Source organism: Balaenoptera borealis (genome assembly GCF_965194805.1).
Source record: "Balaenoptera borealis genome assembly, chromosome: 5".
NCBI lineage: Eukaryota > Metazoa > Chordata > Mammalia > Artiodactyla > Balaenopteridae > Balaenoptera > Balaenoptera borealis.
Genome location: NC_138862.1, coordinates 9040225 through 9067929, shown reverse-complemented (window position 1 = coordinate 9067929; position 27705 = coordinate 9040225). Strand labels below are relative to the sequence as shown.

At 46.9% G+C, this 27705-nt stretch overlaps 1 protein-coding gene across 1 annotated transcript in view; it reads right to left on the bottom strand.

Annotated features, from left to right (window-relative positions):
• LOC309629981 (uncharacterized protein) overlaps nucleotides 1–27705 on the bottom strand; it is a gene marked incomplete at its 5' end in the record, with an annotated part of 85222 nt that overhangs the window by 27049 nt on the left and 30468 nt on the right. The window contains one exon of the mRNA XM_082394595.1: nucleotides 18368–21184. The remainder of the gene's footprint in view (nucleotides 1–18367; nucleotides 21185–27705) is intronic.

The following is a 27705-nucleotide window of genomic DNA, read 5'->3' as shown; positions in this document are numbered from 1 at the left end:
CGATGGCCTGCCACCTGTGCAGTATCCTGTCTCCCACCTCCCTGTTCCTGGAACCTGAACCTGGCGGGAGCCACCCTAGGGCACCATGGCAGCACCAGCGCCCACCCCTCCCAGCTGCCACTATAGGAGTGGGCCCAGCAACCAGCCTCACGGTGGACCAGAGTCCCACCAAGAACATGGAAGTAGGATGGTAGATTTCAGCTCTTGGGGCACATTTTATCCACCTTCAAGTGAAACATGAATCTCTTTAAAAAATACTGAATAGATGGAAAGAAGGTGACAAGCTCAGTGTGATGGTGAGTACTGTCCCCAGAACACACATGCCCCTCCCCCATCACCTCTGCTGTCAAGGACCCCAAGGTCCCCTGCTATGGGTTGAATTTCATATGTTGAAGTCCGAACCCCCTGGACCTCAGAATGTGACCATATTTGGCCAATAGAGTCACTGACTCTATTGTCAATGAGTCATGTGACTCATTGACCAATACAGTCATTGCAGATGTAATTAATTAAGATGAGGTCAGACTGGAGTAGGGTGGCCCTTAATCCAAAATGACTGGTGTCTTTATAAAAAGGGGAAATTGGACACAGACATGCAGAGAGGGAAGATGATATGAAGACATAGGGAGAGGACCATCATCTACAAGCCAAGGAGAAAGGCCTCAGAAGACACCAACCCTGCCGACACCTTGATTTCAGGCTTCTAGCCTCCAGAACTGCAAGACATTTCTGTTATTGAAGCCACCCAGTTTATGACACTGTGTAACGGGACACTTACCAAATGCTCTCAGACATCTCCCAATCCTCTGTCCTAAAGAACTGCATTTGCCCCCAGTACCCTCAACTAGAGACATCCTTAATTCCTAAAGGGCAGTTACACAGCTCCACTGGCCGCTAATTACTCGGCTTTTCATGGTGGGTTGGGGGAGGCGGGTGTGGAAAAGCCCTGTACCCCCTTCCTTCCCCTCCCCCTTTTCTTCTTGGATCCCTTGGGGGTGTCTCCATTCAGCCAACACTGAGGGAAGGTCTGCCGTATGCAGCCACGGTGCTGGCAACTGGACCACACGTCGCACCCTGATGTGAAAAGGATGTCAGGGCACCTTCTGAACCTCACCGTGGCGTCTACATGTCTGCTGCGCGGTGAGCGAGTGCCCTCTGGACCCTGAGTTCAGCCCTGGAGTAGCAGTTGCCCGTGAGAACGTGGATCTTCTTGGACGCACAGCATTCTGTGCAAATATTCTAATTTTATTCTGTTCTTCAAAGGAAAAGAGGAGACCCTTCTCTTGGGAAATTCTAACCCACTGAGGCCAAAAATGAGAACCATTTTCCCCAAAGGGCTGGTGGGAGGCTCCTGGGCCCCAGCAGCGGTGGGCAGCTCTGGCTGTGGGTCTTGACACGTGAGACCAGGCAGGGCACGCAGCTGGGCAGGGCAGGCTGGGACGGCTGAGTCCTGTGCCCCGGGAAGGGCAGGGGGTGAGGGGCAGGCGAGCCCCAGGGCGGGACAGAGTGCCAGCCTGGAAGCAGAGCCAGGAAGGGAGGGAGTCCAGACCAGCAGGGAGAGGCCAGCCCACCACTGTGCAGGACTGGGGAGTCGGGCAGGGACCCAGGAGGAGAATAGGGTCCGGGGTCTAGAGAGGCAGGCAGGTGGGCTGGGAGACGGCCATGGCCGGCCACAGGCCAACAGTTCAGGAAGGAAACGTCAGGCCCAGGCAGAGGGGGCGTGATGGTGAGCAAGGCCAGGTCTCCCAAGGATAGACTGGGAAGCTCACCAGCATAGGGGCAGCTACCCTGAGAGCAAGACCTCAACTAGCCTCCTGGCCCAGATGGTAGAAGGGAATTGTGTCTCTGAAGAAAAAGGAAAGCGCAAGTTTTCAGAAGTGGACTGACGGAGAAGCAATTTGAGAAGCCAGGCTCCTGAAAGTCGGGCAAGCGCTCCCGCCTGAGGTCAGGACCCAAATAGGATGGGGGTGTGGGGGAAGGGGAAGGGGGGAGGGGAGGTACACAGAGCAGGGAGAAAGGAGGGCTGGGGATGACGCCAGTCCGAGAGCCACGCTTTTGGAAACCAAACATCCTGATGGTCTTTGCATTGTCCCCAAAGCCACTGACCTGCCCCAGACACTTCCATGACTTAACACCAGCTCTCAGACTGCCTTTTCCACCTGGACAATAATCTTTTGAGAGCCACTGGGTTTAGAAAACACTCTTACTGCCTACGGATCTCAGGCTGGAGGACTGGTCAGCAGTCAACCCCCAGCCAATACAGGGCCAGCCTGGAGGGTAGGCGGCCCAGATCAGGAAAAAGTCTTATTTGGTCTGCATCAGAGCTCTTGGGAGAGATGAAAAGGCGTGGGTGGTTGAGCAGGTGACATTGAAAGTTGACCTGCGTTGATGTTTGAGTTGCGAAAACCCATTAACCAGAAGACTAATGTTTAGCTTTCTGCTGCTGTTGATAAGAGCAGGGTGCTTAGGAAAGTTGCACCTTTTACCACTTCCTGACCTGGAATAAAAATAGCTTCTTTTTTCCATCAATAGGTAGACAAATTCGGGGTTTTATCCTTTAGTGAGTTTGATCAACCTACAAATAGTTCATCTTTCCCTGTAATTCTAAAAAATAAAAAAAAAAAAAAGCCATGTTGTGACATTTAAAAGGAAAAGGCATTGGTAGAAATCATCTGCTGTTCTGCAACGTCTCCCTCCTCTTTCCCCTCCCCACCACCCACTATTCCACTTGCAGAAGCGCTGGCAGGGGTGACGTCTCTGGATTAGAAATTCCGCGGCTCCACAGTCTCAAAAGACAGAGCTAACGTGGGTGAGTACGAATGACTGATTCTCAGTGAGTCTGAGAACCAGAAACTTACAAGAGAAATGACCTCTTCTCCTGGAACTGATCGTCTGAGGAATCGGGCAGCCAGGCCGACAGCACTCATGCTGCACCTTTCCCCGCGACGTGAAGGCTGGCCCTCCACGATGACGAACACGCAGAGAATCCAAGACACCTGGACGCGCCCCTCCTCCACCAGCTTACACAAGACAAGGGGCCCACGTGGGCACAGTCACCTGGTCCTGCAGACAAGGCTTTGCGTGAGACAGACAAAGGCAATGAGAGCGTTCTGGTAGGAATTATCTGAATAGGAACGGCCAGGGTGCTCGGGGGGTTGGGGGGGGTTGTTGTTTTTTTTCCCAAGAAGGGCAGAAGCTGACGCGTGGGGGAGAAGATCCAGGGACCTGAAATCTTTGTCCCAGAAGCTAACCCCGGCCTGAGCCTGTGGGAGAAGCCCTGCATCGTAATCTCAGGCTATTCTTGGCTCTTCATCTCTGGGACCCGTGAACCCCACCTGTGTGGATGGAAGGGGCTGACTTCCTGACCCAGTTTAGGGGCCCCAAGTCTCGGCAGAAATTTCCAGGTGGCGTCCTGGAAGGAGCAAGCCAGGCTGCTGGGCCTGAGTGGTTGCAGGTCTCAGCAGGGGTGTCTGACGGCCGTGAGGGCTGTGTGAACCTACCCTGCGCCTGCTCGGACACAGCCTGCGGGGAGGTGGGCGTGGGAAGGAGGGAAGGGGAAGCAGGTCCACCAGGAGATGCTGCTCCTGGAGCTGGTAGAGATGTCAGCCACGTGGCCTCTGAGTGCCGGGGCGCCGGCCTGCCGCCAGCACCCCATCAGGAGAACTCGGTCCCCACCAGCCGTCGGCTCATCGACCCACACCCCAAGCCTCTGTGGAGCCGCAGGTGGCCCGTCTCGCCCCACCTTACACCTCACATCCCACCTGCCCTCCCTGGCCCAGGCTGGCCCAGGGTGGGAGTCGAGGAACCGGTGTTGGACACGTAGCGACCCACAGGCTACTTTCTGGGAAGGAGGCCTGGGACAGGTGGCTGAATCTCCCCAACTTCACCTTCTCCTGCACAACAAAGAATACCAGAGCCACTTCTGTTATTGTAAAGATCAAAAAACTGAAGCTTGTGGCAGTCCTTCTTAGAGCAGGGAACAAATAGAAGGCTTCCCTCTTCGAAGGCAGAAGGGGTGTCTTGGCTTCACTGCTTCTCCAATCTGGGTCCTCCAGACTTGCCCTCGGAATGGGAAAGAGGGCAGTGATTAAGGAATTAGGAACGTCCGCTGTAAAGTCAATTCTCCTTTCATCGTTGTAGCTTCTGTAACAAATCCAAGTATCCCCATCGGCAGGTGGATATTTTGGGCAGGCCAGAGCAAAGGTAACCGACAGGGTTTGTTACCAATTAAAACCAAGTAAAATCAATTTTAATGTAATTTTAAATTAAAATTTTAAATTTTAAAATAAGTTTCAAATGTTAAAACTCACCAGCCCAAGACTACCTGGGGCATACTTGGAGTCACAGTTAGGTGTATTAGCTTAGAAAGGAGAACAGTGGGGAAACTGCAGAGCACCTCAAATGGGGGGAATCAGGAACTAACGCAGACCCTTCCATAGGCTTATCATAGGGTGATTTGTAATCAAGGCAAGTGGCCGGAAAAACGTCGTATCTTTAGAACAGGTGAAGAACACGTGAGTCCGAGCAGAGTTACCTGAGCTCAGCTTGTCTGTAGTCTTGTTGAGAACATAGGTCTGAACAAGCTTGGTTTGTCTCCCGTGTCATGGTTTAATAGGTTTATTGTTTGGGGATATAGCGCAGTTTTGTAAGCGGTGGCTTCTGTTTCAATTCCGTTTCCTCTCACAGCCTAACTACCAGTAGGTTCAGTTTTTCCTTTATCATACATAATTTTCAGAATGCTGACACATCAAAATTATAGTGCTTTATCTTGATTTACCAACTTTAGACCAAAATCTTATAACTTATAGCTATGAAAGATGAGTGATTTAGCTTACTATACTAACCCCCAACACCTCCACCTTCTCCGCATTTTTGTTAATTTTATTTTACTTTTAGTTCTTCCACTGGTTATATTTATAACTCTCAACCAGTAGTTCTCAACAGGGGGCAATCCCCTTGGGTGTGTGTTGGGGGGGGGGGGGTGCGTGCATTTGGCGATGCCCGGAAACAGCGTTAGGTTGTTACAACTTGGGGGTGAGGCTGACATCTAGGTAGAGGCTAGCAATGCCGCTAAACATCTTACAATGCACAGGACAAACCCCAAAACAGAGATTTCTCCGGCCCAAACCATAACAGTGCCCAGGGTGAGAAACCCTGCTTTAAACAATACATTCAAACCTCTTGGTCCATCAACCTTAGACACTACTGGACTTTGCATCCTCTGTGATGAAGAAATGTGGCCTGTCTCCTCCATTCCATCTCTTCCCTCTCTTGCAGCCATGCCAAGGTTTGATCATCCACATTCTACTTAGACTGAAAACTGAGAATTTGGTCCAAACCTTGGTTCTTAAATACAAAACCCAATAAACAGTGTTTACAACACCATGGCTATATAAATATTGATCTCTGAACCACGTGATGTGATTCAACCCGTGAAGCAGGAAATACCGTGCTTTGTCACCAGCTTGGGCCCCTCCAAGGAGACAGAGCCGGGTGTCAGGGTCTACTGGATTCTTTCTTCTTACACCTCACCACCAGCTCCAATCATGCCCCACTTTAGTTTCCTTCATGTTTGAACCATGACATCCTTGTGCAGTTTTTGGGTTTGATGGAGTTTAAACATTTGTTCACAAAAGAAGCATATTCTTTCACCTCATCATAAAATCATCCAGCTTTCTTAATCACACTCTTTGTTCAGAGAATCTAGTTTCACCTTAAAGCTGTGCTCCCTAAAGTCTGTTCTTCTCATCCTAATTTGGAACGTTTGCTTCCTACATCCACTGAGTGGCTCGCATCCTGACACCTATTTTCTGTTTTCTCCTGGGTTAGGTTCACTTGTGCCTGCAGCCTTCCCTTCCCTTCACTGGATTCTTTCTAGCTCCAAGAGGTGGTACATTCTGTTGGTGAAGTGCTGGACTCTCGGTGCAACTTCAGGCCCACCACATAGTAGCTGCACTACCCTGGACCAGTTCCCTAATCCTCCTATACCTCAGTTTCCAGTGTATAAAATGAGATTATAATGATAAATAGAGTGACTTAACTCAAGGTAACTGTGAGGATAAAATTAGTTCCTGCATATCAAGTGTTTAAAACCATGCTTGGTATTTTGTAAGCCCTTGATAATTGCTGGCTATAATTGTCATTATTTTACTAGAGTATATCCTTAAGTAATTTTTCCAGACAGATTACATGGAAGGTAAAACTTTCTGAGTCTTTTCATGTATGAAATGTCTTTATTTTGCCTTCTCAGTTGATTGACAAGTTGCTAGATATAAAGTTCTATGTTTGAAATCACTTTCCTTCAGAACTTTGAAGGCATTGTCTTACTGTTTTCTAATATCCAGTGTTGTTGATGAGAAATTCAATGAAAATGTGATTCTTGTCCCTTTGTATATAACCTTTCTTTACATCTGTGAGTTTTTAAGGTCTTCTCTTTATGTTTGGTGTTCGGAAATTTCACAAGGACCTGTCTAGGTATGAAATTTGACCTATTCAACTTGCCCAGTATTTGTTGAACACTTTAGTTGAGCCTGTGTTTCTCTTCAGCTCTGATAGGTTTATTTTAAGCTCTGGTACTTTCCTTCTATTATTTTTTCTGAATATTTCCTCCTTTCAATTTTCTTCTTCTGTATTTTTGGAACTGCTGTCTGATAAAATACTGGACTTACTGAATTGATCCTTTATGTCATCTACATTTTCTTTCTTATTTCCATCTTTTTATTCTGGAAGATTGCCTTTACTCTTTCTTCTAAGTCTTTTATTACAGGTTTTATTTTGATAATAATATTTTTAATTTTCAAGAGCTCTTCTTTATTCTCGAAGTGCTCCTTTTTCAGAGCAACTATTCTCATTTTATAAATGCAATATCTTCTAAAATTTCTCTAAGATTCTTATTGAAAGTTGGATAGAAATTTTGTTTTGAGTTCTTATCTGTTGACTAGTTTATTGATTCTTTCTCTGGCATCAGTTATTTTGCTTATCATTTTGGTCCTCCTGCTTGGGGCTATTTTTCCTTTTAATGTATGGTGCTCCTTGGTTGCCATTCATATTTATACACCAAAAGACAGGGTTGGTTAGTACAGGTAGCTATCTTCTGTTATCGTGTAGGCCGGACCAACTGCCTAGATGGGCTAGCTGGGAATTGTGGAGAATTTGTTCTCAATCCTCTCATATCCATCACCTCTCCCTCTCCCCTTCTCCCCACATAGACCACTCGCTCTTTCCCTCTACTGGATTCTTCTCTCCCTGGCCCCCACCTCCCAGCCACTAGCCCATCCAACAACTGCAACAAGTCAATACCTACAGTGTGAGTCAGCCTAAAATAGCTCTGCAAAGGCTTTGGCAGCATTGGATCACTTCCCAAGGATACCGCCTTAGTGCCAGGTTATCTCATTTCCCAGGTGCCCAGTAGATACACGTTGCTCGTCCAAAGTTAGTATCAGCATTTTGTAGACAGGGTGTCAGAAGCCCTGAAGTTAATGCACCCAAGCAGCTCAAAGTGGCCTGTACAGTCTGCTGGTGTCTGCACATCCCACATCTGGATGTGGCACAACCTAACTGTCCAGTATAAGGAGTCTATTTGGTACAGTGGCCCCTGGAGAACCTTTAGGGCACTGCCGGACTGCCCACAGCCATCGGAAGTGGATCCTGGGTATTGAGATTTAAGGCATTAGTATGGAAGACTCATTGTCCTAGGTTCATGCCTGAAGCAGAAATGCTATTTTCATTTCTTTCTGCCTTTGTATATAACGGGATCAAAACAAACTGAGGGCTGGAGATAGACAGAACTATTCCTAGGAACCAGAAAGCTATTTCCAGCAGCCAACACATTCCTGTGATTAACATGAAAGATAGTTGGATGCATTTTCCACTCTGAGGGGCTTGCAGTGGGGACAGAGTACAGGTCAGTTACTATCAATGAACTAATCTACTGTCAACTTTACTGTAGAATTATATTCAAGCTGAACTATGAGAAGCAAAAGAAAGAATGCTGTTCAAGAAGGATTTTCCAAAGAAAGAGTTAAAAAAAAAAAAAATCCATTGGTTTCAATGGCAGTGGTAAAACAAGAACGTTGATCTGCATGCCTTGTCCCGGTTGACTAGTTCTCCAGCTAAACTAGCAAACACCAGAGACTGAATCAAGAGTAAGAGCTGTATCTGTGCCTTCCTTAGTTCTTTGCTCTGAGTAAAAATACAAATACCTGTATTCAACTCCCAACCCCCTTTATTGCCTAATTCATGGGATCCAGTTGACCACCACTGATAAGTTTTCCCACTCATTTTTAAAAAAAATAGGTTCAATTTAATTATTCTGGATTAAATACGTTTGGCTCTCAGTTTCTCCTAGAAATTCAAAGTTGAAGAATCTTTTTGTTTCTCTTAATGAGCTACTATAATAATAATAATAAACTAACACTACCGTATTACTCTCCTAGGGCTTCCATAACAAAGTACCACAAACTGGGTGGCTTAAAACAACAGAAATTCATTCTCTCCCAGTGCTATGGGCCAGAAATCCAAAATTAAGGTGTAGGCGGGATTGGCTCTTTCTTGGGGGCTCAGAGAGAAAACGTCTGCTCCATGCCTCTGTCCTAATTTGCGGTGGTTGCTGGCAACCCTTGGAGTTCCTTGGCTTGTAGCTGCATAATTCTCATCTCGGCCTCAGTTGTCACATGACTGTCTTCCCTCCATATGTCTGTGCCTTCACATGGTGGTGTCTGCTGTATGTATCTCTGTGTTCATTCTTCCCTTCTTAGAACTAACATCTTAATTACATCTGCAAAGACCCTATTTTCTTTTCTTGTTAAAAAATTATTTCTTTATTTCTTTATTTATTATTTATTTATTTATTTTTGGCTGTGCCGCGTCTTAGTTGCGGCACATGGGATCTTCGTTACGGCATGCGGGATCTTTTTAGTTGCGGCATGTGGGATCTTTAGCTGTGGCATGTGGACTCTTAGTTGCGGCATGCATGCAGGATCTAGTTACCGACCAGGGATCAAACCCATGCCCCCTGCACTGGGAGCGCAGAGTCTTACCCACTAGACCACCAGGGAAGTCCCAAGACCCTATTTTCAAATAAGGTCGCATTCCCAGGTACCAGGGGGTCAGGACTTGAACATATCTTTTGGAGGGTACCCAACCCACAACAACTGCCTACCTAGTCCCACAAACATTGGTCTGGTTACATCACAGAAGGTGGGGATCCAGGGCTATCAGACAAAGCATCCTAGATCCTGATCCCAAGTTCTCAGCCTGTGACTATGCATACTGTTTCTAACAATGACATTAAAGGACCCTAGGGCTTCCCTGGTGGTGCAGTGGTTAAGAATCCGCCTGCCAATGCAGGGGACACGGGTTCGAGCCCTGGCCCGGGAAGATCCCACGTGCCGCAGAGCAACTGAGCCTGTGCTCTAGAGCCTGTGCTCTGCAACAAGAGAAGCCAAGACAATGAGAAGCCCGCGCACCGCAACGAAGAGTAGCCCCCGCTTGCCTCAACTAGAGAAAGCCCATGAGCGGCAACAAAGACCCAATACAGCCAAAAATTAAAAAAACAAATTAATAAATAAATTAAAAAAAAAAAAAGGATCCTAAAGGTTGGTTATGTTGAAATCTGCCAGAGACCTCTAACCTTGAGACCCAGAAAACCCCAAGAATCTAAGCTCTTAGTCCTGGTCCCAAAATCAGCCCATCCTCTGGGTCACTAGGGTGTGTGGAGACTGCCCTGATGGTCTCCTGGCCACGGATCCAGCCCGTGCAACCTTCCTCTGCAGCTTACAGAGCCGTCGGTGGCATATCGCACTGCTCTACGCATCTAACAGACGGCAGGATGTGGCTTTGCATGGTAGTTTGAAATGATCAAGAAAATATATATTTACCAAAATGTGAACTGAACTAGGATGTCCGGATGCTGAGTGAATGTACTGTGCATCAGTGTTTAACAGCTGGGGCCATCGGTTTCACAGGGCTGATTCAAATAACGTTTCCAACTGTACAGGCCGTGCAGGAAAAAGTGGCACACGGATTGGCTTATAGGAAAGCATACAAATGGAGGGGGAAAGAAAAAAACAACCCCAGGGGGAAAAAAAAGAAAAAGGCTAAAAGGAAAAATAAATGTACAAGTGTACCTCTTAAGTCTCACAAATCTGCAGGGATTTGTAACTCAGGAAAACCCTAAAGTGAAACACAAATTAAAAAGTGACCAAGAGCCATAATCCACATTCCTAAATAAGTTGTCTTTTCCAGTAATGAAAAAAGAATAAGACTGTAAATATACAATATCGCTCTCCGTCATTATAGCTTCTTTCATTTCTTTCTTAAAATATTAGAAAGCAAACAAATCCTGCATTCTAATCCATTATAAACCAGTTCCATATCTAATCAACTTGAAGCCAAAGCCATATGGACTGTGCAAACATTAAAAAAAAAAAAGAAAAGTAATTCTAAGATAAGCAAAACAGGAAATTGGAGGTTGATGATGATGAAACTGATATCCAAATGGTAATCTGAGCGCTCAAGTCACTAAACCCTTCCTGCACCATAAACAGAGTTTCTCGGGGAGTGTTTCACTTTCTTTCCCTTGAGGTTTGGTGGTAGGTTACACCAGTTAGTGCAAATCATCATCTTTCTCTTTATTACCCCCATCTCGGCAGGATGTGCCGGGGCTGCAGGATTCGAGTGCACCAGGCGTTTCCATCTGCTCTGCCGAATGCTGTGTGGTCCACCCTGCAACCAAAGAAAGTGCAGATGGATCCACCTTGGTTTCCCAGTGGCTACGAAAGCCAGTCCGCCTGTCTAGACCAGGCTTCTCAACCTCAGCGCTCGTCACACTTTGGGCCCAATTCTTTGTCGTGGGCAGACTGTCCTGGGCCTTGTCTGGCCTCTACCCACTAGATGCCAGTAGCAACCCCTTCAGTTGTGATGATCAAAAATATCTCCATAGGGGCTTCCCTGGTGGCGCAGTGGTTGGGAGTCTGCCTGCCAATGCAGGGGACACGGGTTCGAGCCCTGGTCTGGGAAGATCCCAGATGCCGCGGAGCAACTGGGCCCGTGAGCCACAACTACTGAGCCTGCGCGTCTGGAGCCTGTGCTCCGCAACAAGAGAGGCCGCGATAGTGAGAGGCCCGCGCACCGCGATGAAGAGTGGCCCCCGCTTGCCGCAACTGGAGAAAGCCCTCGCACAGAAACGAAGACCCAACACAGCCATAAATAAATAAATAAATAAATAAATAAATAAAAATTAAAAAAAAAAAAAAGGCTTCAGGAAACACTGAAAGACTTTTTAAAAAAACCCAGAAAACTCCATATATTGCCAAATGTCCCTGGGAGGGAGGGGCAAACCGCCTGCACCTGAGAACCACTTATTTAAAGGAACCTTTGCTGGAAAGAGCTCGAATCATGCATTTCAGAAAGTGTTACTTCATTAGACTTCACAGAGGGAATTAATTATGATGCTTTGGACTTGAACGTCACCTTCTCCATAAGACCTCCCCTGACCGCCCTATTTACACTCACCTACTATTTCCGTTACTTACTTATCATGTTTATTGTTTAATAGTCTTTCCCCCTGCTACAATACATGCAATTCCGGGCACATAATGGGTGCTCACAAAACAATCGTTCAATAGTGAAGAATGAAGGCCAAATTCCACACGATGTAAACAATGAAGAGACGCATCCCCCACATAACCAGCATAACCAAAGTGCTGGGTGAGGCACAACCAGGGTTTGCTGACTCAGTAGGCCCAGCCACAGACCCCGGGGTCTGCCTTTCCCGCTCTGCTCCTCACGAAACACGTCAATGCCTGGCGGGAGCTCAGTCTGTGGGGCGCCCACGGCATCCCCATCAGAAGCATCATTTGTCACTCTGGGACGAGCTACGTTTCTTTTCCACTTTGGCGGTGGCACTGCAGAGAGTGGGGCTTATCACAGGACACCCCTGATTGGCTCACTGTTGCCCTTACAGGGAAGGGCCTGTCAGGGGTCCCAGAGGGCAACGTGGGGCTCCTCGTGCCCCAGCGAGGCTGCTGAATTCATCCCATCAGGATGTCCCTTCCCCGCCCCGGCTAGTCAGGCTGACAATGCTCACCTCCCGCCATCCCCACGCGCGAGCCGACGTGAAAGGCTTACAGCAAACCCCCCACCCTGCCAGAACCAGGAAAACACTGATACAGCCAAGGAGGAAGTCACATTCACTCCTTCTGTCAGCATTTACTAAGCACCTACTGTGTGCCAGCCCCTGTGTTAGGTGCCGAGCAAACACAGCCCTGCCCTCCTGACAGGAGGCAGGTGGAAATCAGATTTATTTGGGGGGTTTTGATAGCTTCAGAGTCCCGGTCACAGAGAAAAACTCAATCAAGGTTTTAAATTGCATATGTATGAGTGAGAACAAGAGAGAAAAGGAGGGAACACACGTGAGAGAATTAGCTCCTGACATGCGCAGTAGGAACCACTAAAAAACAAACCTCCATCACTGATTTCCCCAACAATCATCCCAAACACTTCATCAGGGAGAGAGAACTCCTTTTCCTCTTGAGAGTCGGTACAGTATTGTTTTTCAATGTTTCAAACCCATAAACAAACACCCCCATGTATAAAATCCCATTTCACTCAAGAATCATCTATCTTCATCTCAAACGCACATTTATGCTTCTTGGTCAAAAAAAAGAAAAAACACTAAAGAGACTTTGGTGGCCATTCCATCAAATCTGAGAGGATAGAGAAGCCTCAACTGTCAGACTTTATCTGATTGGAAGGTGTCCAGGCATGGGTATTATCTGAGAGCGTTTACAGAGCACAGGAGTGAGGGTGCCTGGGAGGAGGAGGGTCCTGCAGGAAATTCTGAGCAGGACATTGAAAAGTTGAGGGAAATCCTGCATTGTCACAGCGAGATAGGTTTAAGAACAGCCTTACAAGTAGCCCAAAGTGAGGGACCTTCCTTTCCAATGAGAGAGACTCCATTTTAAAAAAAAATTTATTTTATATTGGAGTATAGTTGATTAACAATGTTGTGTTATGGAAGCAACCTAAGTGTCCATCGACAGATGAGTGGATAAAGAAGATGTGACACATATATACAATGGAATATTAACTATAAAAAGAAACGAAGTTGAGTTATTTGTAGTGAGGTGGATGGACCTAGAGTCTGTCATACAGAGTGAAGTAAGTCAGAAAGAGAAAAACAAATACCGTATGCTAACACATATATATGGAATCTAAAAAAAAAAAAAAAAAATGGTTCTGAAGAACCTAGGCGCAGGACAGGAATAAAGATGCAGACGTAGAGAATGGACTTGAGGACATGGGGAGGGGGAAGGGTAAGCTGGGACGAAGTGAGAGAGTGGCATGGACATATATACACTACCAAATGTAAAATAGATAGCTAGTGGGAAGCAGCCCCATAGCACAGGGAAATCAGCTCGGTGCTTTGTGACCACCTGGAGGGGTGGGATAGGGAGGGTGGAGGGAGACGCAAGAGGGAGGGGATATGGGGATATATGTATATGTATAGCTGATTCACTTTGTTATACAGCAGAAACTAACACACCATTGTAAAGCAATTATACTCCAATAAAGACGTTAAAAAAAAAAAAAGGGCCACTGATACTTTCAGAAATTAAAAAAACAAAACAGAACAAGAAAACAATGTTGTATTAGTTTCAGGTGTACAGCCAAGTGATTCAGTTATACATATACATGTATCAATTCTTTTTCAAATTCTTTTCCCATTTAGATTATAAGAGAATATTGAGCAGAGTTCCCTGTGCTATACAGTATTTCCTTGTTGGTTATCTATTTTAAAAATAGCAGTGTGTACATGTCAATCCCAAACTCCCAATCTATCCCTCCCCGTCATCCTTCCCCCCTGGTAACCATAATTTCATTCTCTAAGTCTGTGAGTCTGTTTCTGTTTTATAAATAAGTTCATTTGTATCATTGCTTTTAGATTCTGCATATAAGAGGTATCATATGGTATTTGTCTTTCTCTGTCTGATTTACTTCACTTAGTAGGATAATCTCCAGGTCCATCCACATTGCTGCAAATGGCATCATTTCATTCTTTTTAATGGCTGAGTAATATTCCATTGTAGATATGAGAGACTCCATTCACGTAATGCCACACCAGCGAGAGTTCCCCAAATCGTTTTGTTTAGGACCCCACCCCAAGAACACTAACTGAACTACCTTTTCCCTAGCCTGACAAGACCCCAGCCTCAAATTTATTTTTCTGCTTACTATTTGCTTAACTTTGAGGGGTCAAAACTCCATTTCCAGCAGTGGATGCAGCTTCCAAACACCTGCAGCCCAAGCCTCACCGGAGCACAGTTTTTCGGTTGTTCCTGACACGCCCTTCGTGTGCCGCTGCAGATGTTTCTTGGCGATCTTACTCTGCCCTGTTGCGGTCCCAGGGAGGAGGTGGAAGGGACTTGCACAGTGCCATTGCATCACTTCCCTGACAGGGAGCCACCTTTTGCCGTGTGCATAAAATCGGGCTTAAGCCAGTGCCAACAAGACTTACCTGGTCACAGATAACCAAGGGAAAAGACTCAAAGTGACCTCTTAGAAAGGAAACCCCAGGGCTCCCCTGGTGGCGCAGTGGTTGAGAATCCGCCTGCCAATGCAGGGGACACGGGTTCGAGCCCTGGTCTGGGAAGAAATCACATGCTGCGGAGCAACTGGGCCCGTGAGCCACAACTACTGAGCCTGCGTGTCTGGAGCCTGTGCTCCGCAACAAGAGAGGCGGCGACAATAAGAGGCCCGTGCACCGCGATGAAGAGTGGCCCCCGCTCGCTGCAACTAGAGGAAGCCCTTGCACAGAAACGAAGACCCAACACAGCCAAAAAAATAAAAATTAAATTTAAAAAAAAATAGCAAAAGAAAAGAAACCCCACATGCTCATTGAACATACAGTGGAATATTACCCAGCCTTGGAAAGGAATGGTGCACGCTGGTACCCGCTGTCGTGCCCATGAACCTTGAAGATATTATGCTGAGTCAAAGAAGCCAGATGCAAAAGACCACATATGGTATGATGGCATTAATAGGAAATATCCAGAACAGGCAAATCTATAGAGACAGAAAACGGATTGGGGGAGTTGGGGAGAGAGCAGAAATGGGATGCAACTGCTTAATCGGTTTCCTTTTGGGGTAAGGAAACTGTTTTGGAACTAGATACGGGTGTGGTTGCACAACATTGTGAGTGTGCTAAATGCCACTGAGTTTTTCATTTTAAAATGGTTAATTTTATGTTATGTGCGTTTTGCCTCAATAAACATACACACATGCGTTACCGGCAACCTGAAAAGAGGCTATGATTTTAACCTTTTGATGTCACCTGGATGTCTTCTGTAAGTTGTACATGTGTCTTAATAATGAAACTCCTTGCATTATATACACAAGACACATTCTTGGATTTTGATAATATTTTTTTAAAAAAAGAGGAGTAACATCTGGTGTAGGGGCTGAGATCTGGTGTATCTGCAATGGAGTTATACACTGACAAGTCTCGATAAGAATAATTTGCTCGAGGGGAAAAAGGAGCACAATTCCAGAACATGTGGCTCTCTCCTCTCTAGGAGAAACATCAACCCAGAAATGGGGGTTTTTAGGGAAGAACATATATTTTGGGGAGTTCCCGCCCAGCCTGTGGTCCCAATGCACTGATGTCTCTTTAGTAGCATGTGGTCGTAATGACAGACTTTGCCGATTGCTTTCCACATCTGCGTTAGGGGTTGGGTGACATGAGTTTCTTGTTTTGGTGCTTGACGAGTGACATGGGGTGTCAGATGTCACAAAGCATTAAATAAAACCTCACAGAGATGGAGATTGGTACCATGTTTATTTGGAAGTGCCAGGGGCTGCTTAATTGCAATTTTGTAGAAACAAACTATTGGCTGAGAGTTATTTTTATCAGTCAGGTTTTTTGTTTCTGCCATTTCCAGGGTGAACCTCAAGTACCAAGGCCAGTCCTCTGAGGCTGGAGTCATTTCCCATGCAGGCTGGGGGCTGATGGCATTTGAGGAGCTAATCACAGGTCCTGCCTGGGGACCTTGCCTTGTCTCACTGGTGTCCCAGGGCTCCTGCCCTAACTCATGCCAAAGAAGCTCATGGCTCACACCCCCGTGTCCGATGAGGGACCACCACCCTCATCTACCGTCAATTATTCCAAAGCTGACTTACCCAGTTTGGGACTAATTCTGGGCTCTTGATTCCTTCCCCTCCCCTTCCTCTACTCCTGTCTGGCTGATAGCACCTCTGCCAGAGGACTCAGGCAAGTCAGCCAAAGGGAGAGAAAGTCAAGAGAAGCCCTTTCTGCTGCGTTCCCTCCAGGAACAGGAGAAGATTTGAATGGGGAGGGAGGCTACATAATTTGCAGGGCCCAGTGCAAAATGAAAATGCAGGGGTCCTTATTAAAAGATTGTTGAGGGACTTCCCCGGTGGTCCAGTGGTTAAGAATCCGCCTTCCACCGAAGGGGACGCGGGTGTGATCCCTGGTCAGGGAACTGAGATCCCACATGCTGCGGGGCACCTAAGCCTGTGTGCTCTAGAGTCCATGCGCCACAACTAGAGAGAAGCTTATGCACCGGAACTAAGACCCAACGCAGCCAAATAAATAAATAAAATTTAAAAATAAATATTTTTTAAAAAAAATCGTTGAGAATTTCAAGATGGCGCTAGAAGAGCTTTAAAGCAAGCACCGGCCCTTCTAAGCACGGGGGCCCTTGGGATTGCACAGGTCTAGGCCTCTGATGCTGGTGAGGCAGTGCGGGTGGTAGGAAGGTTGATATACAAGAAACTCTAGATATGCGATCTTCATCCTGAGTTAAGGGGTCCCAAGTTCTAGGAACAGTACCTAAAACTGGGTGGATTCGTCTTCTGTGTTCCAAGCCCAGACTTCCATCCCCCCAAATGGTGAGAGAAGGCAGGTTTGGGGAGGAGCTGGAGAGCTGAGGTTGGAACAAGCTGAGCATGAGGGGGTGGTGGGACATCCCAGTGGAGAAGTCAGCTGTGGGAAACAGAACAGCCCCGAACCTGGAGTCACCCAGCAGCCCCACTGCCCATCCTCCTGGCACAGTGAGATCATCTCCCCCACTCTCTGCTGAATAAAATTCCCAAGGGGCACCAATGGACCCAGCTTCTGGCACATGCCCATCCCTGAACCAATCACTGTGGCCAGGGGACCGGGTACTCTGATTGGTCAGGTCTGGGTCATGTGCTCCACCCATGTGGCCAGGAGAGGGTGAGGCAGCTTGATTGACAGCTCCATCAGAAAATGCAGGGAATAGGGGATGGTTCCCAAAGGCAAAGTATATGCTGCAACCAGAAGGGCAGTGGAAAAGTGTGTTGGATGCACAAAAAATAAATCAAACAAAGTGATCTGCAACAACTCAAGCTAAGTCATACAAAAAAGGAAACATAACTGCATGAAAAACTGGGAATCCTAGACTAGAGCTAGCTTCAGAGAGTCCAGAAACCCACATGTATCACCAGATCTCCCATCTATCTATTTGGTTAACTACTGATCCAGCCATCCATCCGTCCACCCATCCACCCACCCATACATCTGTCTTTCTCACGGTCCTGCTTCTATCTATGCATTTTTAAGGCACAAGTCGCTAAAGCCAGACTATTGAGGTTCAAGTCCAGATTTCATAACCTATAGTTACGTGTCCTTAGGACAATTTACTTAAACTCTCTGTGCCTCAGTTTCTCCATCTGCTAAATGGGGATAATAAACTATCTCATAAGACTGATGTGAAGATTAATTGAGTTATTCTTTTAAAGCACTCAGAACAGCACCTGGCACATAGTAATTGTTCCATAAATGCCAGTTCTCACTATTGTCACTGTAGGTGGGCTCTTTGCATGTGGCTGGGGTGGGTGGGGTGGGAGAGGGGTGGGGAACAGCCATAGGCAGCTCCAGCCCTATGCTATTGCATCTGAGCAAACCGAAAGGACAGAGAGTCACTCTTCCCAGCATCTACGCATAAAACCTCAGGAAAGCACACTCAGATGCCCTGGCCTGAGTCACATGCCCATGTCTGGGTTACTCACTGTGGCCAGGGGTGGGATACTAGGATTGACCAAGCAGGCATCATGTGTCCACAGCTGTGCCTAGGAGGAGGGTATGTGATTGGCAGTCTACCCAGAACCCAGACAAGGGGCTGGCTTTTACCAGGAGGCAGAGAGAAAGAATGCTGGGTAGACTAAAGCCACAGATGTTCTCTACGCTGGTAAACTTTCTGGGGGGGCTTCAGCACCCCCTTATAAAGTTTGTATCTTGAAAGAGCTATATATGACTATCATCTTTTCTGGTCAGAAAGAAAATTCAGAAACATCTACAGGGTGGTCTGTGATGGGCCATTACTTCAGGTCCAGCCTCCAGGTTCCAGAACCGTCTGTGCGCCCTGCACAACTTGCATGAGCCCCAGCTGCTGGTACAACGCTTGGCACACGATGGGCCCTTCTTGCTGACTCTGCTGCCAGCCCACGCTCACGATGGTTCCTCTCGTGTCCCAGAGTTCTTAGGAGCTTGTCTTCACATGGGATTTCTTCTGAGGGGATTCTTCGTGGCCTGGTTTGTGGAACCAATTTTAGGTACGTTCTCAGATTAAGAATCACTCACCAGGGACTTCCCTGGCAGTCCAGTGGTTAAGACTCCTCCCTTCCACTGCAGGGGGCGTGGGTTCGATCCCTGGTCGGGAGACTAAGATCCCGCATGCTGCATAGCGCGGCCACAAAAAGAATAACTTTTTTTTCCCCACTTAGAACCTTGGATGTGAAAAAAAAAAAAACCTCTTGGCTTCTGGGTCCTCCATTCACAGAGGGTGCTGTTGCCTTTGGAGGGTCTTACTGCAGGGGGTCTGAGACGCAGGTCCCCTGCCCTTCAGTGGGTGTTAAAACCAAGTGCTAAGACTTAATTGTGGTGAGACTCCACCCCGGAAGCTCCAGTTGCATGACAGATGGCTCCGTTTCCTCTGGCTTCTAGTTTCCTCTGTGTTTCTAGCACTGGGATTTCCCCCTTTCTTTCACCTATGACTTTTTAATTGATTGAGTTATCCAGCTTTTACAGGCATTTGTATCCAGATTTGTTCCATATCAGCTTGGTCCACCATGTTGCCAAAACCAGAAGTGCATCATAGACACTCAGTAGGACAATTGTCAAAATTCTGAATAATAGAGAAATTCACCAACGACCTGTCATCTCAGAGGACGTGAAGAGCCATGGTTAGGTTGCCTACCAGCCCTATTGTTCTCCAACTATTTGAAAGATAATACGGAAAACATTACAGGTGCCACCCATCTTTTCCTTTCCTATTTGGCTTATGAGTTGGCCCCCATCAACTAAGAGATAAGAACAGCCCAATATCACTGTCATTAGCAACAATACAGATTGCCATCCTAGACAGCATTTATTCACCATGCACCAGATTGTAGTAAGTGCTTATACACATTATCTCATTGGATGTTCATTATAATTCTGTAAGGTAGCAACAGTATTATTGGTCACGCTTGACAAGTGCTGAACCTGTGTGATCCAGAGAAGTAAATTCACAGCTAATAAACAGGCGTGCTGGGATTGAACTCAGGTCATTCAGACTTCAAAGTCTGCCTGTTTTCAGTAAAGAGAAATTAAAGCAAAATGGCAAAGTGGGTAGAAAATGCTGGATCTCTTTTGATTTAAATTTCCTTGGTGTTCACAGGCACCATGTTGTGAGAACACAGCACTCTGGTTAATTTACTTCAGTCCTTCCCCATCGTACCTCTACCTCCTCCTTCTAGGAGGACACACAAAAAATCAGGTTGACGAAGAACAAGGATGACTTAAAGTCATTAAAGTTTTTGGATGCTTTTCCTGGCTCACCCTCATCCCTACCTTACCCCCACTTATCAACTTCTTTTCCCTACTCTAGATTCAAGTTGCTGCAGCTCACAAGCTCCCATGCTGTGGTTCAGGAGTCACATGGCTCATCACTGGAAAGATCACAGGGTGATGAATATCAGAAACGCCCTCTCATTCTCCTAGTCTCCCACCCCTCCCCCAAGCCCAGGTCTAGCACAAGAGCAAACCCTGGGGTCCGTGTCTGTACCAGAAGGTAAACTGCGTCTTGTGGTATGCCTTCACCCCAAGTTCACACACGAGGGGGCCTCTTCCTCTTAGCACAAACACAGAACTATCAATAAGTTTGCCTTCCTGAGACCACAGTCCCAGGGAGAGGCCAGTGTCAGAATCGGATTCTTCTACCCACCAGCAGTAGTATAAAGCCAGCAGTCTAGAGCCCAATCAGATCAAGGGAGACCTCAAGAGTACCTGTCCAAGGAATTTTAGGGAATTGGGTGAATGAGGGGAGAGGGTACTCGAAAGAGTCTTCATACCAAAGCATTCAGCACACCAGACTGGAACCATCTGTGCACACACCCTTCTGCTGGCCTCTGTCATCCCTTCCCCCCTCCTCAGAGCTGCCCAGGCTTCTCTTTTCCAGTAACTTTCCCCTTTCCTAGGTTTGTTTTCCCCTCCAAAGCTTTATCCCTCCCTTACTTGATGTCCCAGATCTGAATCTAAAAGAAAGATGTGCAGACATTTCTTCTCTACCTGACCCTCAGTATCACCACATTGCACCTCCCCTCCGCCCCCGCCAACACACATACACCTGACAGCTGACAAAGGCAGACATCTTTGTGTGTCATCTAGTGGAGACCAATGGCATTTGAAAAGGTTATTGCTCTTACAGTAAACCATGTAATCCTGGGACAGTCATCTTGTGAGCTTCTTTATTCATGAGTCCTCACTATTCTTCCCAGGACTGATGGGTGACACTTCCTCGTTCTGAGCCTTTCTTATATATATTTACAGTAGTTTCTGAAGTACATCCTTAATCAAAGGGGCCATGACTTGTTGACACATCTTTGGAATATTACTGAGTAACTCATTAAAATGTTAATAGCTTCTGTCCGGATGTATTGATCGTGATGTCAACTATTCTTGGCATAATAAATAAAGTTGAGTCTTCAAATTTTATCTTTCAACCATGCTGAGCGATAAGTGAGCCAAGGAGCACCTGAGGGGAAATAAGTTACCTTGGAGGCCTCCAGGTGAACCGGGATCAAATAAAGAGGGATCTTCAATAGCCAGTGGGAAGCAGCCGCATAGCACAGGGAGATCAGCTTGGAGCTTTGTGACCACCTAGAGGGATGGGATATGCGGATATAAGTATACGTATAGCTGATTCACTCTGTTATACAGCAAAAACTAACACAACAATGTAAAGCAATTATACTCCAATAAAGATGTTGAAAAAAAAATTAAAAAGAGGGATCTTCAAGCTCTGTGATGAAAAATGTCATGGCAGACGGAGTCAAGCTCAAACCCAAATACAGAGTAGGGGAAAATACCCCAAATCTGCGGACTACGGTTTTTTCCCCAGGATGTTTCTAAATAAACCAATCAACAAGGACAATTTTGGATCAACAACCTGACAAATACCTCCTGGCTTCCCCAAGTGCTCTTAGCGATGGAGGCGTGAGCAACTACAGATTGAGAGGAGCCCATGTTACAAGAGCCATTTTCAGTTTCCCAAAACTAAAGTCCAGGGTGGGCATCCTCTAGTGCTCTGGCCAACTGCCCATTGCTATCTGGCTTTTGTCTCACTAACCTTTCTGCATTTTTGACCCTTGAACACGCCATATTCATACCACATCGGCCTTCTGCCCTTGCTCTTCCTTCTGCCTGGGAAGGCTCTTCTGGCCTCAGATGTTCATGAGGCTGTGGGAAGCTGGATCCTTCCTGCCAGTCAGTTCTCAACCCACCTGCCACTCCTGGAGATGCTTCCTGGACTTTCCATCCTCAAACAGTCCCCCTCACCCCGGTTGAAACCCTCCCTAACGTGACCCTGCTTGATTTAAAATGCCACATCCCTCTCTGAAGTCATCCTTGTTCTTTGTCAACTTGATTTTTTCATGTCTCCTCCCAGGAGGATGGGTAGGGACCGTGTCTCTCTTATCCCTCACTGCAGCCCCAGCATTTGGTCCAGGCCGGGCACATAGTAAGCACTCAGTGAATATTGGCTGAATAAATGAAGAGTCCGCTAAAACACAGAAGGGATCCTGGGATGCCCAGAGGGCATTAAGCTGAAAGGGGCTCGACTAAAAAAAGCAGGAGAGAGGCTGGAAAGGGACCGACGTGGAAAAATCCGCAGGAAGTGTTTCCTACTCAGAGCATGGGGAGGAGGAAGGGATTTGGTTGGGATGCACATCAAAAACTCCAATTACTACTTGGAACTCAATTCAAGAGGGAAAATCCTTCACATGGCTCCATGACTCAAGGCCTGAGCGCCGTGGTTTAAGGACCCGCTTGAGCCTTAAGTCAATGTTTCCAGAACAAACACCCACAACCAGAAGTGGCCAGGGCCGCTGACACATCACACCACTCCCTCAGGCTGGGGCAAGTTCTATTAGGGACATTATTATCATTCCTGACGATCCGCCATCCCAGCTCTGGCCTCTCTGATACCCAATCAATGGGCCCATTCAGATGGAGCCCCGTTTTGCATATTATTCTTAATAAACATTCATAGTGCAAGCTATAATGGCCCTTTCAAGGCTGCTGCTTTGAATGCATGTTAACAACAGAGTGCCTTTGTGTACTTACATGTAAAAATACACTGGCCACCCTGTTGATATGTGGCATATATATTTATAAATATTTATCAGCGAGTCATGGCTGACATTTTCAAAATGCTGCATTTGAACTAGACCTCGGTTTTTTTCTGTCTCCCAAGCTGAGGGGCCAGACGAGGTTAATTAATCCAATTTTGCCTAATAATGTGCGTCGTAATGATCTCCATGCCCTGGTTTTATTTGTCAAGGGGGAGTGGCCTCCAAGGAAGGGGCTCTGTGATTCTGAAAGGAGGGGTGTCCCGACTCCAGGCTTGATCTCGAGCCAGCCTGGGGCGATGGGGACGTGCCCAGAGCACCTTCTGGGGAAGCGAGAAAGAGAAGAAGCAAGTCGCAAATAAAATCCAGCGCTCTGGAAGTGGGTTATCCTCAGGGCAGGGGATAAAGTGGCATCATGAGTTTCTCTCCCGATTCTATCCCCCTCTCCTGCCCAAGTCCCTGGGGAATTCCAATGATTCAGAAACGACATTCCAAATGCACTTGGATGGACTGGAGTTCCTTGCTCTTCGTAATGTGGTTGATATGAGAACGCTTGCCTCCCTGTCTAGGACAAAACAAGTATTGGATTTGATAAGGATTGACCAAGAGAAATGCCTGTTTTGAAGAAGGGAGGGTGGGGGATGGAGTGCAGGCTGCGAACGCTTTGACCTCCTGCCCTGGGTTGGTTCACAAAGCACCATGCACCGAAGACCCCTCTGCAAACCTGATATCTCTCCATTTGCCCCCAAAGGGCCTCCTGTTCTGTGTATTTTGATCCCTATTCAGATTCGTCTTCTAACTCTTGAAGCTGGGAAGCATCTAGGGCAGGACGATATTTCGAAAGGAGGTCTTCAAAGCATATCTAAACTCCCTGAACCCCTGCTCACCTCTACCCCACCCCAGTTTGGGGCTCAGCTTTGTCTGGGCCTTATGGGTGCCTCCCTCTTCCCTGCAATGACTCTTGGTGTCTTAGGAAACCCTGTTTGTCTGCCCCTGCTCTCCATCCCCATGTGGCCTCCCAGGTCGCAGAACAGACCTCACAGACGACAGCTCCAAGTTCATCCTGTGCCATCACCTCTGGTTTGTCCCTGTCCAGCCCTGTTCCTCCAGCAAGCTAACGCCACCCCACACCACTCTTCACCCCATACTCACCTCCATCAAGCAAACCTGGGCTACCAAATCTCAACACGACAGTCCCATTTAATGCTGATTAAACAAAACCTAAGAACAGTGATCTACTTTAAAAAAAAAAATTGTCAAGCACAGGCCAGCACCAATTTAGATTTTAATCCATCTATTCTTTGGATCACCTGTGTGCCACGGAGGCTCACACCTCATGGTGCTTGAGTCACAGACGCCTTACTCAACACACCCTCGCAAATGGCTTGACTGTCCACTGGGCATTTACTGCACCCATGTTCTCTTCCTTATACCACACAGCCAGTAAAACAGCAATGGACTTGAAGTCAGAAACCTGGAAAATATTCCCAGCTTTGCTACCTGAAAGCTGCATGACCATGACCTTGGGCATGTTACCTAATTTGTGTGAAAAAGAGGTTATAAGCTTTTTCCACAGGACCATGGTGAGTTCTGAATAAGACAATTTAAGAAAGCACCCAGCATGTGGCCACACCATAGTAAGTTCTATGTAAGTTCAACAGCAAATCTCTGTTGAATCAGTGACAGAGGAAGCAACATCTAGAAATGCCTTTATTTCTGTTAGTTAAAATCAGGTTCAATAACACCTTGAGAGCTCTAGCCGCTAAACCTTCAAACTCATAAAGCTAATAAGCATTTGTAAACTTGTGAATGTCACCAACATTTTTTAAACAAAGGTCCCCCCTCCCCTGGATACCGTGAATCTTTATTTGTGGCCTTAGGTGTATATCTTATGCCAGGGTGGAATCCCCCAATTGCATGTGTGATTATGCCCCTGGTGTGATTCGTCCTCGTGGGCCCTGAGCCGAGGAGGCATTAATAACTATTTATTCATCAACATGTGAACGGGCATGTGTATTAGACACACCTAATGTACCCCTCGGGCTCTCTCAGCTCACCATTCTCTTCCTCTCCCACACCTCCCATACCCCACCAGCCCACCCCCTCACCCCGGCTGCTTGCTCAGCCTCAGAGGCAGACCAGCTTCCTTGGGCCCTGGAGGTTCTACTGCCTGAGGCCAACCAGCTCCACGCCCCCCGGAGTCTCTGGCTCCTCCTGATTCTTATGGACTCAGCAAAAAAGGATGAAATGCACACCACAGGGCCTGGGCTCTGACTTCTGTCTGGCTGGGAAGGAGCTGGATGTGCCAGTTGATCGTACAGGGGAGTTAACTCCCCAAGGGAGTTAACATGGACCAAGGGGAAGCAGGAGATTGGAAGACGCCAGATCGATGATAGATGTCCTCTCTCTCTCTCCCTGCAGTGGACTACTCTTAGACACAGTGACAACCCACCGAGCTGAAGAGCACATCTGCTGAGCAGCTAGTTCTGCCTCCATGGTTCGATGCCTTGCTTCCCACCCTCCTTGCCTTGGATCCCCCTTCCCTCACTCACTGCCCTGAGACTGTACCTCCCAAATAAAGCATTAGTACTGAATCTCTGCTTTAGGCTGGCTCTTCTAGGGAACCTGGACCAAGACTGGTTATTTTAAAGATGCACAAGTTGAAGAACAGGGGAAAAGTCTCCTGAATTGAGACTGTGAAAGAGAGGCCAAGATTGTTCATTAGTCCATTCAGTTGATTTCCTTAAACTGCCTGGTTAACATGGTGCTATGGACTGAATGTCTGTGTCTCCCCCTCTCTGTCCCAGATTCATATGTTGAAAGTCTAACCCCCAACGTGATGGTATTTGGAAGTAGGACCTCAGGGAGGTAATCAGGTCATGAGTGTGGAGCTGTCCTGAATAGGATTAGTGCCTTTTTTGTTTGTTTGTTTTGGTGGCAGTGGGTCTTCGTTGCTGCATATGGGCTTCCTCTAGTTGCGGTGAGCGGGGGCTACTCTTCATTGCATTGCGCGGGCTTCTCACTGCAGTGGCTTCTCCTGTTGCGGAGCACGGGTTCTAGGCACGCAGGCCTCAGTAGTTGTGGCTCGCGGGCTCTAGAGCGCAGGCTCAGTAGTTGTGGCGCACGGGCTTAGTTGCTCCGTGGCATGTGGGATCTTCCCGGACCAGGGCTCGAACCCGTGTCCCCTGCATTGGCAGGCAGATTCTCAACCACTGCGCCACCAGGAAAGTCCTATAATGCCATTAGTTTTTATTAGGTTGTTTTTTAAAGTCTGGCAGTGCTTCTTCAGCACTATCTCCGGCTGGATCCCTCCTGCAGTACAGATACTAAGTGAGGCCAGTGACAGAGCAAGATTTTGGAGAAGTACCTGATTTTTTTAGTGCCCTTTTAAGAAGAGTCACAAGAGAGCTTGCTTTCTCTCTCTTTCTGCCTCATGAGGACACAGCAAGGAGGGAGCATTCTACAGTCCAGGAAATGGGCTCTCACCAGGAACCCAACCAGCCAGCACTTCTGGCCTCCAGAACTGTGAGAGATAAATTGCTGTTGTTTAAGCCACCCAGTCTCTGGCATTTTGTCGTAACAGCCCAAGCTGATTAAGACACGTGGTCACGCCAGTTACACCTGGGAGTCCAGGTCCTCAGAAAAGCAGGGGCACCAGGTTGTGGGCCCCACACACCAGCTCACCTCTCTGGGCTCTGTGCAGTCCCAGTGGGAGAGTCCAGAAAGCCCTGCTCCCAGCCGCCCCTTTGTCTAGGGCTGAATCTTCTTTAGCTGCTCAGACTCAGCCAAGAAACCCAATCAAGGGCAAAGCATTAGAACATTTTCTCTTCCTTGCCTTGTGCTATTTTAAACTAATTAATACAGATATGGTCACATAGAAAAGAGTTTTGCTCTCATGCAATGATGAAAATATGGTCAAAACAAGGTAGGTGAGTCAGATGGACAGGCGGAAGGCCTGCCCTCTGGGCACACCTGCTCTCTCTCTCTTGCTCTCTCTCTGAGGTAGGCTGATCCACAGCAGGGATTTCATCTTACTTCTGTCCCTGGAAGAATTCATAAGGGCACAAGCCCAGCTGTGCTCCTTCTTGGCCAGGCCCCACTCACCATCCCACAAAAAGAGAGAAGAGTGTGGCTCCTTTTAGAAGATCCCAATTGAGGGCTCTCATAAGTAAATTATCAATTAAATCCAGGAGCCAATAGATCCTTCCCTTAATAATAAAAACAGAACCATATACCTTAGATGTTGCATCACGCCATTTTCAAAATTCTTTTCCAGGTATTGTGCAGTTTGACTGTAACTGCAAACGCCGCAAACCTGTGTAGCAGCCTTGCATTGGGTTGAATCATATGACCGGTTTTGTAAGTCAAAAATGGTTGAATATCAGTTTCATACAGTTCAACGTATTTGACAGCCAATGTCCAAATTCTGGAAGAGAAAGCAACAGAAGTAAGCAAGAGGCCTTGAGGAGGTAAGTGCTAGAAGAAGAGATGCAGGAAGAAAGGAAAAGGAAGAGAAATGGGCCTTAAGTTAAATGGTACCAACAATGACCTCTTTTCTTAGTAATAAGAGTTCAGTGTGGTTTTGAGGTTTGAAATTTGATCTGTATTCCTTCAACCAAAGAATCTTATTCCTACAATTAACACATTTAAAAGTAGGTATTTAACAAGTACTTGATGACTGATGAATGGACACAAAGTCAACATAGGGAAGAGGGCTACCAGCACCCCAAAATGAAAGGACTGAGAGTAAAAACATGGCTTGTTTGTCTAAGCAATCGTGGCGCTTAAGCAATCGTGGTTTCTAATGTGGAATAATTTGTTAGGTGACCTTGAATGAGACTGTTAACCCTCTTTTTTGTTGCAATGAGAAAGGGGGATAATACTTATTCCATACAGGGCAGTGCTGAAGGGGGTAAACATGATTGATCACTGCGAGTTTGGGGAAGGAAGACGGTGTAATAAATACTAATTATGATAACCATTCCTGGCTTCTAAGAAAAATGCCTTTTAAAAAAAGGAAGGAAGGAAAGAAAAATTCCACCCAAAGAGGGT